The sequence below is a fragment of the Crocodylus porosus genome, unplaced genomic scaffold (genome assembly GCF_001723895.1).
Source record: "Crocodylus porosus isolate Cpor-Errol unplaced genomic scaffold, CroPor_comp1, whole genome shotgun sequence".
Lineage (NCBI taxonomy): Eukaryota > Metazoa > Chordata > Crocodylia > Crocodylidae > Crocodylus > Crocodylus porosus.
In genome coordinates, this window is record NW_017728920.1 from 2302792 (window position 1) to 2319160 (window position 16369).

The following is a 16369-nucleotide window of genomic DNA, read 5'->3' on the forward strand; positions in this document are numbered from 1 at the left end:
ATTAGGAGGAATACAAGACAAGATAAAAGCTGGTACAACAGGAAAAGTAGGTAAAATTGCAGAATTTACCACACGGAGGTCTTGTACAAAGCAATAGGTATTCTTACCAGGGTTTTTTACAGAAAGAATAGGCATATTACAAGGGATCTTAGTCGGGATAATGATACCTTGCATCTTGATCAGAAACAGGACCAAGAGAAACATGTAATGGTTAGGAAACAGGATGAGGAACTATTTGATTTGAAATTCCTACAGTGTTTACAACAGCAGAGGAGAGGGGAGTTGTGGAAAATTCTTCAACTCAAAGAGTAGAGTGGCTTGCACCAGTGTCTACTAAACATTTTGTAGTAGTGGCATTTATTAAGCAGGAAATGAAGGAATCATCTTGATAAAGTGGGAGAAGTGGGGCTGTGATGACATTACTATTCCTCAGGCTGGCCTAACAGGAGGCTCCCTGATTCGGGACAGAATTGAGTGAGAGGAGGCAGTGATGTGTCAAACATCATCCCCAGCTGGCCAGGCCGGTGAGGACATTGAGCCTTCCAGTGCCTGGTTGGCCACAATAATGACAACTGTCAACATTATAATGACAACTGTCAACAACTGTCATTTTTCTTGCAACAACTGTCCCTCACCCCTTCCAAACACGATATGTATCATCTGGGGATAAAACTGAAGCCAACACAGAGTTAAAGTCCCTCAAGGTTTTTTATTACATCTGTCGCCAGAAAGGACACTAAGATAAAAAATAATTACATTTTTTTAAATTAAATAAGAATATATATAACTTCATTGTTACAGGGAACAATACAAGCCTATGAACAAAAGGCAAACATCAGCATTTGGTGACGTTCACAGAACAGGAAAAAGGAGAGAAAGGAAATCTGCTTAAAAAGTTAAATGGGTTTCATTTTTATTAAATTGTTTGCTAAGTACTCCTTATTCAGCCTGGGAAAGACTAACTAGGAACAAGAGCTCAACCAGGAATTCACCAGGGAAATGGCTGAAGACATACACTCTTGATGCATGCTTGTCATAGGACACTTCAACTACTCATCTCATGGGAAGAGTACTTGGTCAAATCCGAACGGTCACAGAGCTTCCTCACATGTGTGGATGAGCTCTACCTGACCCAAGATGTCTGTGAACCAACAAGAGATAAAGTGCTGCTGGACCTGGTACTGGCTAAAGGGGATGATCTAGTCAGTAACCTAAAAATTGAAGGAAAGCTGGGAAACAGTGACCATGAGCTGATAAATTTTACCATCCATTGCAAAGCTGGCAAGTCAGTCAGCAATGAAGAAGTCCTTGACTTTAGGAAAGCTGACTTTGATAAGCTCAGGAGGCTTGTTGTTGAGGCCCTAGGGGACCATGGCTCAACAGAGAGAGGAGTCCAAAAGGAGTGGTCACTCCTTAAGGCAGCAATCCTGGAAGTACAAGGGATGTCCATCCTATCTCAGAGGAAAGGGAGCAAAAGGGCACAGCAAATCCTTTGGCTCAGCAGGGAACTCATGCACCTCCTGCACCAAAAAAGAAAGGCTTATAAAGAATGGAAAATAGAAATCACTAGAAAGGAGGATTACTCTGCACTGGTCTGTACATGTAGGGAGCAAACCAGGAAAGCCAAGGCTGCAACCAAACTCCACCTGGCTACACGTATCAAGGACAATTTTAAAAAGTGGGGTTTTTTTTAGATATATGGGGAGTCAGAAGAAAAGCAAAGGTAACATTAGACCCCATATTAAACCAAATGGGACACTTGCCAAGCGACATCCAGGAAAATGCTAACCTGTTTAATGGGTACTCCCATGTTGGTTTTTCATCAACCCAAAGGGACAACCCTGCCTAGCAAGATGTTGGATGACCAGGATGAGGGTATATTTATACCCAGCATTGGTACTGATCTAGTAAAGGATCACCTTGAGAGGCTGGACACCTTCAAGTCATCTGGTCTTGATAGATTACACCCAAGGTACTCAAGGACCTGGTAGGTGTCATAGCCTAACAACTGGCAAAAATATTCGAAAATTTGTGGCACTCAGGTGAATTACCTGAAGCTTGGAAGAAGGCCAGTGTAGCACCCAGCTTTAAGAAAGGATGGAGAGTAGATCCCAGGAATTACAGGCCAATCAGCTTGACCTCAATCCCTGGTAAGATTCTGGAGAAAATTATCAAGGAGACAATTCTGGATAAGCTGGCTCAGGGCAATATCCTGAGGGATAGCCAGCATGGGTTTGTTGCGGGTAGGTCTTGCCTGACCAATCTCATCTCCTTCTAGGACCAGGTGACATAACACCTGGACAAGGGAGAAGAGATTGATGTCATATACCTGGACTTTAAAATATCCTTTGATTTGGTGTCCCATGACCTCTTCATGACAAAATTTGCCAACTGTGACCTTGGCTACACCACAGTTTGATGGTTGGGAAATTGGCTTTGAAGTCAGACCCAGAGAGTAGTAATCAATAGCAGAGAGTTATTATGGCTCTCCATAACCACTGCCCCAAGGCTCTGTCCTTGGACTGGTTCTCTTCAACATCTTTATCAACAATGTGTACACTGGTGTCAGAAGTGTGCTGGCCAAGTTCTTTGATGACACTAAACTTTGGGGCATAGAGTCCACACCTGAGGACAAGCTAGTAATCCAGTTTGACTTGGATAAGCTTAGTAAGTGGGCGGACACAAACCTGATGACATTCAATACTGATAAATGCAAGGTACTCCACCTCATGGGGAAAAAAAACCCCACAGCATACTTATAGGCTTGGTAGTGCTAGGCTTGCTAGCACCACAGCCAAAAGAGACTTGGGGGTCACGACTGACCACTATATTAACATGACCTACTAATGTGATGTCACAGCTTGTAAATCAAAGAAAACCCTGGTGCTTCTCATGCAAATCTCAGGATGTCATGCTCCCACTGTACTCGGCTTTGTTGAGGTCACAGCTACAGTACTGCATCCCTTTCTGGGCTCCACAATTCAGGAAGGATGTCTAGAAGCTTGAAAGAGTCCAGAGGACTGCCACGCAAATGGTCAGAGGACAAGAGAATAGGACTTATGAAGAGAGGCTGAGAGCCATGGGACTCTTCATTCTGGAAAAGCACAGGATCAGGGGGGACCTGGTGGCTGCATAAAAGTATAGAAGGGGTGTTCATCAGGATGTGGGAGAATGTCTGTTCACCAGAGCATGCCAAGAAAAACAAGGACCAATGGTCATAAACTCCTACAAGACCATTTTAGGCTGGACATAAGAAAAAAATTCTTTACTATCTAAGCCCCCAAGACCTGGAATAGACTCCCTCCAGATGTGGTGTAGGCACCTACCCTGGACTTATTCAAAAAATGCTTGTATGCTTATCTTGCTGGGGTCTTTTGACCCTAGCTGACTTCCTGCCCTTGGGGCAAGGAGCTGGACCTGATGATCTTCAAGGTCCTTTCCAGCCCTAATGTCTATCAAATCTATGAACCTTGAGAGGCTGGACACCTTCATGTCAGCGGGTCCTGACAGATTGCACCCCAAAGTACTTAAGGAGCTGGCAAGAGTCATAGCCCAGCCACTGGCAAAGATTTTTGAAAACTCCTGGTGCTCAGGTGAAGTACCTGGAGATTAGAAGAAGGCCAATGTGTTACCAAGCTTCAAGAAAGGGACTAAAGTAGATCCAGGGAACTACAGGTCAATCAGCTTGACCTCTGTCCCTGGAAAGCTTCTAGAAAAAATCATCAGAGTCCATTCTTCATAAGCTGGCTGATGGCAACATCCTGAGGGACAGCCAGCACAAATTTGTTGTGGGTAGGCCTTACCTGACCAAACTTATCTTCTGTAACCAGGTGACACATCACCTGGACAAGGGAGAAGAGATTGATGTCATATATCTGGATTTTAAAAAAGCCTTTGATCTGGTGTCCCATATCTCTTCTTGGAAAAATTGGCCAACTGTTACCTCAGCTACATCACAGTCTGATAGCTGGGAAATTGGCTCCAAAACCAGAGTCAGAGAGTGGTAGTCAACAAAAATGAATCATCATGGTGCTCTGTAACCAGTGGTGTCTCCCATGGCTCCATCCTTGGGCCTGATCTCTTTAATATCTTTATCAATGATGTGGATACTGGTGTCAGGAGTGGACTGGCCAAGTTTGCCGATGACACCAAACTTTGGGGTAGAGCATCCACACTTGAGGATAGCCTGATGATCCAGGCTGACTTGGACAAGCTGAAAAATTGGGCAGATACAAACATGATGACATTCAATACCAACAAATGTAAGGTACTCCAGCTTGGGGAACCCTCCCAGCAATAGGCTTACACGCACTAGCACCAAGGCCAAAAGATGAACATTAGCCACCAATGTGATGTTGCATGTGGTAAAGCAAACCAAACTCTGGCTTGCACCCAGAGATGCTTCTCAAGTAAATCTTAGGACGTCATCCTCCCATTGTACTCAGCCTTGGTGAGGCCACAGCTAGAATTATGCATCCAATTCTGGGCTCCACAATTCAGGAAGGATGTGGAGAAGCTTGAGAGATTTCAGAGGATAGCCACATGCATGATCAGGGGACAGGAAAATAGTCCCCATGAAGAGAGGCTGAGAGCCATGGGACCCTTCACTCTGGAAAAGCGCAGGCTCAGGGATGACCAGGTGGCAGCCTATAAGTACATCAGGGGTGTGCATCAGGATCTGGGGGGATGTCTGTTCACCAGACTGGCCCAAGGGATGACAAGGTCAAATGGTCACAAACTCCTCCAAGACCATTTTAGCCTGGACATAAGGATAAACTTCTTTGCTATCCAAGCCCCCAAGGCCTGGAATAGGTTCCCTCCAGAGATGGTACAAGCACCTACTCTTGACTCCTTTAAGAAGTGTTTGGATGCTTATCTTGCTGGGATCCCACGACCCCAGCTGACTTCCTGCCCCTGGCTCAGGGGCTGGACTTGATCTCCCGAGGTCCCTTCTAGCCCTAATGTCTATGAAATCTATGAAAGTAAATGGGGAAAGAACCTAAAAATGCTGATTCCCATTCTCTGCTCCTTGACTTTTGCTAAAATTTTTAGGATAATGCATTTCCTAATTATTTTGTGAGCTTATATTTGTGGTTCTCTGGTCCCCCATTTCTCACTGTCAGCCTGTCATTTAAGGATAAAAATATATACAGTTTTATCCAGGTTATTTCTTCTGCCTTTTAAATAATTTTCTCATTAATAACTAATTTCATAGATTTCATAGACACTAGGGCTGGAAGGGACCTCAGAAGATCATTGAGTCCAACCCCCTGCCCAAAGGGCAGGAAGTCAGCTGGGGTCATAGGATCCCAGCAAGATAAGCATCCAAATTTCTCTGGAAGGTTTTCAATGTAGGTGCTTGAACCACCTCTGATGGCAGGCTATTCCAGACCTTGGGGGCCCAGACAGTAAAGAAATTCTTCCTTATGTACAGCCTGAAATGGTCTCGCAGTAGTTTATAACCTTTCGACTTCAGCATCCCTTGGGCTGCTCTGGTGAACAAATGTTCCCCCAGATACTGGTGGTCACCTCTGATTAAACTTATAGGTGGCCATCAGATTACCCCTGAGCCTGCGCTTTTCCAGGCTAAAAAGCCCCATAGCTCTCAGCCTGTCTTCCGCATATGTTTCCCCCTCCCCGCCTCCAGTTTTTGTACTGAAAACAAGCACCCTAATTTTTAAGGGGACTCAACCCCCCAAAACAAGCAAACAAACAGAGGGCACATCTATGCATTCATGAATGTACTGTAATTATGGTGCATTAAGTTTAATACCTGTAATTACAGGTGCTAATTTAATGTGCTGTAATTAGTGCTACTGTGTAGTAGTGCTGGCACACCCTTTTTTTTGTGATGTTAACGAGCAGTAGACTACTTCTACTGCACATTCATGCATTAGCCCATTTCTGCTGGCAACAGTAATGTGTAGTAGAATTATTCTACTGTGTCTTTAGCAAAATGTCCATTTCCTGTAGTATTTTATTTTTATTGTTGTTTCTATGACAAGTCCGTTTTTTACCTAGACCTAAGTGACTTTCAGGAAAATCCAGGGATAGTAATTGCCACAATGGATGCAGGCAAAACCTTGGAAAAATCACATTGAAAGATCAGTCAAGGGCTATTTTTACAAAACAAAGTGGTCTTGTGAGGGAGCTTTGTTCATGGGGGGCTTTATGCTGTGTCTATTGAAGTCAGTGGCAAGGTACCAATTAATTTTGTTGGTACAAGAACAGAACTTAAATAACTATTTTTAATGAATACTTGAGGAAAATGGGACTCTCAAATCACAAGGTTATCTGAAATAGACACAAAGTTAAAGTATGTTTAAAGTATATAAAAGGCATGCCAATGCAAAACTGAGAGAACCATGCCAATAAATATGTGGGTTAAACTTAATATAACTGCAAGGAGAACAAAACCTGGAGTGTTGTCTCATCACACTGAAATAGTAATAGCACCCACTGTATATAGACATCTGTGTTTACATTTTAGCAATGGGAGACTGAGGAAACAAGGTGGTGGGAAGTCATATAAAAGAAACAGCTGACATATGGTAAGCATTAGAAAATAAAATATTGCAGCTTGAGAAAAATGTATCAGTCAACAGTTAAATATTAATCAAGTAGAATCATAGAAAGGAAAAATTCAGACAAAACAATAAATATTCTATATGAACGAAAACATTGCTAACTTACGAAAATAGAAATGGAACATATTCAAGTTGGGAAATCATTTAGGACAGTGTTAATCAAATGCTATCGTTTCTCAAAGAGAAAAATAAACTATTTTCTCCATCTAAGAAATAGACAAGATATTATAACAAAACCTATACCACAACACATCAGAGGAAAGTAAAAGTTGAAAATAGAATTAATTACACAATGTACCAAGCTTGATAGGAAGACATTATTGTCACTGTTCCCTGAATTTATGCCGTCTTATACCAGGTGTATTAGTAAGAGCCATAAGATACTAATATAATGGTTGTCTAGAAAACCTAAGGGTATTTTTAAGTAGCAGTAACAGTCATTAAAACAAGGGAAGAAAGCTCATAAAATCATAAAGTGAAAGAACCAAAAGAGTCACCTGGTCTAATGCCCTGCATAAATGCAGGAATCACTATTCTTATAACAATACGGGCAAATGGTTGTCCAATGTCTTCTTGAAAACCTTCAGTGAAGGAGATCCCATAACTTCTATAAATAGCTTATTCAACTGTCCTATTGGTTTTAAGTTAGGAAGTTTTCTCTGAGGTATAAGCTGAATCTGTTTATTGAATTTCATACATTCATTTAATTCATTTCATAGTGTCCAGTCCTCCAGTTTATCAAGGTCCTTTTGAATGCTAAGTTTATCCTCCAAAGCACCACAAGGACTACCGTACTAGCAAGTACTGCTCAGTCATTTAGTACTTGATAAGGCAAGTACTAAATAACTGTGCATTACCAACTATGTGGTGGGGTGCACACATAGACATGCCCAGTCACTCCAAAATTCATAAAGCTAGTTTCTTCAGCACCTTGACATGATTTTCTTGAAGTTCTGCCAATTAAATTTGTTTAGGTTTGTCCAAAGCTCTCTGATGTACTCCTTGCTTATGGTGATCCGTAGCTTTTCTCCTTCTTTGCCCTGATCAAAGATGTAGGGAGATTAGATGACAAAAGAATAAAGAAAATCAGAAGAATAAAATAAAGAAGGCCTGAACATCTTCAGAAAAACGGCAAAATGTCAGAGAAAATGGATCATTAGAGGATCATGGAATTCAGGGCTTGTTACATATTGCACTTCAAACATCTCCAGTGTTAGTGTTAGTTTGAGTTCAGAGTAGTTGCATGGTCAAGCTAAAACCTCTGAGTGTACCCGGCCTGCACAGCTGTGACTTGGCACTAGCAGGCTGCTGTGCAGAGGCCTAGCTAGGAGCTACAGCTGTGAGTTGTCCACACAGAGGGGCTGGGGAGGGGACACTGCATCCTCAGATGCTGGAGGACTGAAACTTGGGTGGCTTATCTGAGGGAAGTGGCCACACATTCTTTAAGGGTGCGTCAAACTGATCTATACACTTTAATGTGTGGACAATTGGGGGTTAAGAGTTTCTTGAGCGATGTAAACTTAATATGTAACAAAGCCCTTACTAGGTAAGGGTAGCCTGGGAGGGCTGATATCAAATCAGAACATGTGAATTGGTAAGTTTCTGAAAGAAGTACAGAAGGAGAGTTATTCAAAAAGCTATTTGGACAGGATACTTTGGAGTGCTTTTTTTTTTTTTTTTTTTTACAACAGTACAATATTACTTGAAAAATTATAGAAAGTTTGACAGAATTTCCCTTCAAACAAGTCACTATCTCAATTAAAGTGTCTGTATTACTAATTTAATACTTCAGTTGAACTTACCACTGACAAAAGATTTGTTAATCAATATTTCTCAGGGTATTGGATACAATTCTTAACCCTCTCATTAAGTAATATTTGAAGGACAACCTGGACAGTTCTGGAAGAGGAAAAAAAAAAAAGAAGTTTAGCTTTAGAACAAGGTAATGTGCAAACCAGTTGTCTCAGTAATGGGAGGGGGGAGAGGGAGTGAGGAGGAATCCTTTATATATAAAGTGACCCGAATATTAGGCTTATTAAGGTGATCAGAATATTTCAGGCAATCTGTACAGAGCATACAAATGAGCATACATTTATTTTTTATGTATTCAATGTTAATTGAGGTATACCATTCAAAAGCATCTAGATTAGGATATATTTGTCATGTAAATGATAGAAAAGCCATTTTTGTTGCAACCAGTCTAGCATGCCTATTGGATACAGCACTTTCTTTTCTTTTAGAATAAATTTAGGTAAAATTTTCTCTAATAGCTCACTTGTCTTGTCACGTTTTGATTACATTTCTATATCTTACTTCTATCTGCAAATATTTGTCTGTGTTTACTCAGTCTTATAACAGCAAGGTTAGAGACAGAAATTACACACAGACAGGTATAAGCAATCAGAAAATTACTCAAGTCTGTAACAACAGAAGTTCTTTGCACATAAACTGCTTTCAAAATGGCCAAAACCTATTTAAGATCAACCTGGGTGGATGTGGTATCAGACTTAACAGATTTAGGTTAAAATGGTTTTTTGAACTTTTGTCCCAGATCTCTTCCAGACTCAAATGAACTCACAGTCCACCAGCATCCAAGGATGCTTTGCACCTCTCCTGAAACACCAGCTCCACCCCATTCCCGGGTAGGTGGTCTGGCCTTGGCCCAAGAAGCTGTCTGCTCCAGCCAAGTAGGAAGGAATGCTCAAAAGCCCCCTGACTTTTGGCCTGGGCCACTGCAGGCATGTGGCTGCTTTTCTGGAATCACAAGTGAATGTCTGTTCACCTGCTTATCAATTCAATCTATGCAGCTTACAGTAACCTGTGAAGATTCAATTGATTCAGCCTCAGGCTTTTTGACTCTCTGTACTTAGCCAAAAAATATTACTTTTGTTACTACTTAGAAAAGAACTTCTGCAGCAGCTTGGCCCAGTGCACAGGAACTCTAAGCACCATAACATTTTTCTTTATGCATTTATTTCCCACATGAGGTGGTAGGTAATAGATATGTGTGTAATACTGATTATGTAACAGTCCAAAATACTTGATTATATGCATAAGAATTAGGTCAGTAATGTAATGAAGAGGTTACCATAGCAACAGCCTCAGGTGCCCAGTTAGGGGGAGCAGACACTGTACTACATATTTACCTGCTACTGGCAGTGTTACCACTGACACTGCCTAATGTACTGCCATTGCCCAGGGTACAGAAGTGTCCAGGCATACCTCTGGATTAGATGACCACTCTCAAGATTCCAAGTAGGACTGGGAGAATGGCTTATATACAGGTATAACTGTCAATTCTTGCCTTCTAATGCTTTCAAAAAAACCCCAAAAACTTGAGCCCTGTAAACCTATCCATTAAATACAAGAAGCACGAAAGGGCTAATTATCTTAAAAGTGTGTTTCTCTGGGAGCTCATTCTTACAAAAGCAATTGATATTTCACCCTGATGGGTAATCCCTTCTGTTCTTTGTGTAGGTGGGTTCTAACAAAATCAAATTGTTAAATATAAAGGAATTTTGATGAGATTCCAAAATTAAGACAGTCAATTGGGCTGTTTCACTGTAATGCTAGTGTCACAGATTCACATAACTTTAGGGCTGGAAGGAACCTCATGAGATCATCAGATCCAGCCCCCCTGCTCTAAGAAGGAAAGACTGCTCGGGTCAAATAACCCCAGCAAGTTGTGCATCCAGTCTCTGTTTGAAGATCTCCAGGGTAGGTGCCTGTACCGCCTGCGACAGCCAGAACCGGAGGGATTAATAAGCAATAAATATGTGCTTCTTAGAGGCATTTGGTATTTTGCCTAAACAGGTCATATTAGTTAATATAAAGCTTGTAAGTTTGTAAACTGCAAATGTAACTTGTCTGTCATAAGTTTAACCAAAACGATAAATTATCTGTTTGTGGAATTGACTGGGCCCCATAGGCAAAACTGTAGCTGCAAGATCAGGAGACCTAATGGTTTTTTGCTCAGGGTTCAGTCTTGATGATAAAACTGGTTCCAACTGCCTGGCACACCCAACAAATTCCAGGAAAGTACATCCCAATAAAGCATATTCAAATGAAACCTAAAAGGGGCTGGGGCTTAGGCAGAGCAATGTCAATTTCAAACATAAAGGTGCTTCATCATAATTTGCTTATTGGGTAAACCCAACTCTGGGTAATAACCTTTTATGATAATTTTAACACCTTTCAATCCCATAGGATAATAGCTATAGAGTAACATTGTGAGTGGCTCTAAAGCCAACATATTAGCACAAGACTAGGTATAAAAAGCATGTGCATCAGGTGACCAGCAGGAAGGAAGGAACAGAACAGTCATTTCTGTTCCACACCCAGACTCCTGGTGCGAGTGAGGATGAGATCCTGATCAAGGGACGTTTCCCAGTAATTCCTCTGAAAGCATTGAACGGGGACACCTGACTTCGCTGGAATCACTTGACGCACACCTGGCATTGAGGGCCTATCGATAAGTTGCCAAGCTATGTCTGTCTGTCTGTTGTTTTGAACAGCCCAGTGGTTCATACCCTCACAGTGCCCAGTTGGCCTACAACAGAATTGATCCATCTATCTATTGTTATTATCTGTTATTTACTATTAGCTCTTTAATACTGTATTATCTGCTTATCCCATTTATCTTTCTGTTAACTGTTGTGTGTGTGTAAGCTATAATAAATTTACCTTTACTCCCAACTTTGCCTCCTCGATCCGAAACTGAATCAAACATCCCAATTGGTTTATGATAAAGTTGATACATTCATGGTGTCCATCTGTCCTGTGGCAACCACCCCTGCTGGGAATCTATTCCAGAGTCAAGTCACATAAACAGTGAAGAAGCGTTTCCTTATATCCAGTCAGAAATATTCTTCTAGGCGTTTATGACTGTTGTTCCTGGTTTTTCCCTGGGTGCTTTGGTGAATAGTTATTCACCTAGCCCCTGATGCTTTACCCTGATATATTTGTAAGCTGTCAGCAAATCCCTATAAAATCTTCTCTTTTCTAGGCTGAAAAGTCCCATGTCCATCAGCCTTTCTTCATATGACTTGCTCTTCAAGCCTCTGATTATACAAGTGTTTCTTCTCTGGATTCTCAAGATTCTCCACGTCCTTCTTGAAGCGTGGCACACAGAACTGGATGCAGTAGTCCAGCTGCAGCTTTACCAATTCTAAGTAGAGTGGGAAAATAGCTTCCTTAGTTTTGGTTGAGATGCATCAGTTGATGAATGCCAGCATATTGTTTACTCTGTTAACTGTAGCATCACATTGGTTGTTCATATTCATTTTCTGGTCAGTTATGATCCCCCAGGTCCCTTTCAGACATGGTGCTAAATAGCATAGCACCACCAAGCGTGTAAGTTTGTTGTAGATTTTGCCTCCTCACATGGAACTCTTTACAATTCTCAGTATTGAACAGCATCTGGTTCTGCTCTGCCCATTTAACTAATCTCAACTGCCTAGAGGCAAATGCCAGGATCTTGGGAAATAAGCAAGAGGAACTGGCCCTTCTCTTATGTGAAAATAACTATGACCTTGTTAGGATAATAGAGACCTGGTGGGACTTTACCTATGATTGGTCTGTTTCTTTGGAGGGTTATACCTTATATCTCTCCAAGAGGAGAGACTGTCTTGGGATGAGGGGTGGGGGGGGGGGTGTTGCTATCTACATCAAGGATCAGTTCACTTCCCTGAAGGCTGAGTTTTCTAATCACAAAGGGTGTCTTGAGACCCTCAGGGTCAAAATACAGGGAGAACATGGGGAGGGTGACATAATTGTGGGAGTCTACTATAGACCTCCCCACCAAGAGAGAGAACTTGATCAGGAATTCAATAGGGAACTCGTTGAGGCCACATGCTCCCCATACATGATCATCATGGGGGAAATCAGCTTCCCTGACATCTCTTGGGATGAGCACATGGCCAGATCAGACAGGTCATGCAGCTTTCTTTCATTGATGACCTCAGCCTAACACAAGAAGTCTATGGGCCGACTAGAGGAGAGGCATTACTTAATCTGGTCCTGGCCAAATGGAAGGACCTTGTCAGCAAGGGGAAGCTTGATGAGAGAGACCATGATTTGGTCACCTTCTCAGTTCACCAAAGAGCAGGTAAACCCCTAAGTAAAGCCAAAATCCTCAACTTTGGGAAGGCTGACTTTTGCAAACTCTAGATATTTGATAAGTCAGGCAATTAGCAGACATATCCCCTTAGATAAGGGAGTACATGAGGAATGGTCTTCTCTCAAGAACTTAATCCTTGAGGCACAAGAGGAAGCTATTCTATCTCTCATGTAATGTAATCAATAAGCAAGGAAACCCCCTTGGCTGAAAAAAGAACTGTTGGACTTCATTAAACTCAAAAGAGAAGCCAACTCCACTTGGAAAATGGGAAGCTTCACCAAAGAGGACTACTCAGCACTCACTCATACCTGTAGGGGGCAGTCCATAAAACCCAAGGCACAAATCAAATGCAGGCTAGCTTCGGGGATCAAGGACAAAAAAAAAGTCCTTCTTCAGATATGTGGGAAGTTGAAAAAAGAATAAAGATAGCATTGGGCCCCTACAGGATCAAATGGGGCAGTTGACATCTGACAACCAAGAAAAGGCCAATCTCTGAAATGACATTTTAACATTGGTTTTTCACCCTCCCAAGGGGATCACACTGTGACACAAACCAGCCTGGGAGTGAGTGGTGAACCCAAAATTGATGCGGATCAGGTGAAGGAACACCTTGAGAATCTGGACATTCACAAGTCCACGGCCCCCTGACAGAATGCACCCAAGAGTCTTGAAGGAGCTGGCAGACATCATTGCACCCCCCTTGGCAAAGATATTTGAAAATTTTGTGGTGCTTGGGCATGGTCCCAGCAGATTGGAAAAAGGTCCCAATCTTTAAGAAAAAGAGGAGGGAGGACCCAGGGAATTATAGACCAATCAGTCTGATGTCCATCCCTGGAAAAATCTTACAGAAAATTGTCAAGAGATCCATCAACACCATACTAACACAAGGAAAGCTTCTGAAGGCCAGCCAACATGGCATTGGGACTGGTAGGTCTTGCCTGACCAACCTCATCTCCTTCTATGAGCAGGTGACATGAGCCCTGGACAAGGGAGATGACATGGATGTCATATATCTGGATTTCAAGAAAGCCTTTGACCTACTTCCCCATGATGTCCTCATGGCTAAGCTGGGGAAGTGTTGCCTTGATCATCTTATGGCCTGATGGATAGGTAACTGCCTACAGGGTCGGACCCGAAGTGTACTAGTTGATGGGACCAAATCCACATGGTGCTGGGTGAGCAGTGGAGTCCCTCGGTACTTGGACAGGTACTTTTTAACATCTTCATTAACGATCTGGAGTCAGGAGTCGGATGTGAATTGGCAAAGTTCATGGATGACACCAAATTATGGGGGAGGGCTGTCACAGTACAGGACAGGCTGGGGATATAAGCTGACTTGGACACGCTCTTAAGGTGGGCTGACCAAAACCAGATAGCCTTCAAAGTTGAGAAATGTGAGGTGCTTCACCTCAGTAGGAAGAACCCTCAGCACACTTACAAGCTTGGCAGTACTATGCTTGCTAGTACCATGATGGAAAGAGACTTGGGGGTCCTGATAGGCCACAAGATGAATATGACTCACCAATGCAATGCTGTGGCTGGCAAAGCAAACCAGACTCTGAAGTGCATCTACCAATACTCAAGCAAAACCAGGGACATCATCTTCCAGCTTTACTCAGCCTTGGGGACCCTGCAGCTGGAATACTGAGTCCAGTTTTGGGCTCCCCACTTCAGGAGAGATGTGGAAGATCTTTTGAGAGAGTCCAAAGGTGAGCCCCTTGTATGATCCATTGCCTGGAGAGAAGGCTGTACAAGGAGAGGCTGAGGGATTTGGGACTCTTGAGTTTGGAAAAGAGAAGGCTCGGGGTGATGTGGTAGCAGCCTACAATTATATAAAAGGGGTACATAATGATCTGGGAGAACAGCTGTTCACCAGAGCTCCCCAAGGGATAACAGGGTCTAACAGCCACAAACTCCAGGAATACCGATTTAGACTAAACATAAGAAAAATGTTCTTTATGGTGCAAGTGTCCAGGGCCTGGAACAGATTCCCTCCAGAGGTGGTGCAAACACCTACTCTGGACTCTTTCAAAAAATGGCTGGATATTTTTCTTTCTGGGATCACTTGATCCCAGCTGACTTCCTGCCTGTGGTTGGGGGGGGGGAGGGAAGGGGACTGGAGTACATGATCTCACGAAGTCCGTTCCAGCCTCTAATATCTATAATCTGGCCACCCTGAAGCATGGTCGCACTTCCCCAGAATTTACTGTCATTGGTGAACTTTGCCAGCGTGCTTTTCACCCACACATCCAGGTCATTGATGATGTTGAAAAGCACTGGTCCAAGTACCACGCCCTGGGAGAACTCACTGGCTACCTTCTGCCAGGTCAATACAGATCCATCTCTTAGTACTTTCTGGGTCTGACCATGCAGCCAATTTCCCACCCATCTGACCATTGAATTGTTGAGCCCATATTCCCCTAGTTTTTACCTTGAGAGCCTCATGGGACACCAAGTCAAAGGCCTTCCTTAGGTCCAAGTAAGTGACTTCGACCTCATCTCCTTTATCCAGGTGGTCAGTAACCAGATCATGGAAGGATATGAACATAGTCAGACATGACCTACCCATGACAAAACTGTGCTGGCTGTCATTCAGAATTTTGCCACCTTCTAGCTTATTGCATATGGACTCCTTGAGACATTTTTAAAGGAATTTTTCTGGTATTGAGGTGAGGCTGATTGGCCAGTAGTTCTATGGGTCGTCTCTCCTCCAATTCTTGAAGGTGGGCACAGCATTGGCCCTCTTTCAGTCTTCTGGAACCTGGCTTGAGCACAACGAATTCTCAAAGAAGTTTGCCAGCAGTCCTGTAATGACTTTGGCTAGTTTGTGCAGCACTCTTGGATGGAATTAATCCATTCCTGCTAACTTATGGATATCCAGCCTCTCTAGCTATATTTTCACCAGCCTATGTTGACTGTTGGTAGGTGATCATCCCTACTGTGACTATTCTATCTCATATTTGCATTCAGCAGGCTATCACTCTTAGATGGATGGAATTCAGATGTGAAATGCTCATTCAGGAGTTCAGTTTCCTTCTTGGTGTCAGGTATCAGATGTCCAGATGCACTGAGCAGTGGTCCCACCTTTCCACTGGTCTTCCTTCCATTATCTACATACCTATAGAAGGACTTCTTATTGTTCTCAATTTTCATTTATTCGGTCACTGTCTTTGCTTTTCTAATCTTGCCCTCTACACGTGTGAGCCAATTTTATGTAGTTCTCCTTGCGGCCTATCCCTAGCTTCCACTGTTGTCCAACAAGTCTTATTTTCTAGGCAGGAATAGTTGGTTAACTTTCCCACTTAGGTTCAGTTATTTTTAGTATTCCTTCAAGTATCTCCATCTGTTTGGCTGCTTTAAGTTGAAAAGACAATCTACAGCAGGGGTGGGAAATTATTTTAGTTGAAGGGTCATGTAATAAGGTTTCATGAGCTTTTGAGGGCTTCATGGGTATCCCCACCCCTCTACAGTTGCCCTGCCCCCTGGTCACAAACTTGAAATTGGAAGTCCCACCCCTAATCCCAGAACTTTGCCATCAGAAGTCCCTCCCCCTGCCCCCTGGAAAAACTCCTTTCGGGAGGGGGGTTTGCCATCTTAAAACCAGAAAAAAAAAAAAAAAAAAAAAATTCAGCCAGCAATGCAGAAGTCCTCGATTTTAGTAAAG

The 16369-nt window shown here is 42.6% G+C and overlaps 1 long non-coding RNA gene across 1 annotated transcript in view; it reads left to right on the forward strand.

Moving 5' to 3' along the window:
- LOC109312440 overlaps positions 1–14715 on the forward strand; it is an 18710-nt gene extending 3995 nt beyond the window's left edge. The window contains exon 3 of the long non-coding RNA XR_002101814.1: positions 14704–14715. This is a non-coding gene — a long non-coding RNA (uncharacterized LOC109312440). The remainder of the gene's footprint in view (positions 1–14703) is intronic.
- The last annotated feature ends 1654 nt before the right edge of the window (positions 14716–16369 follow it).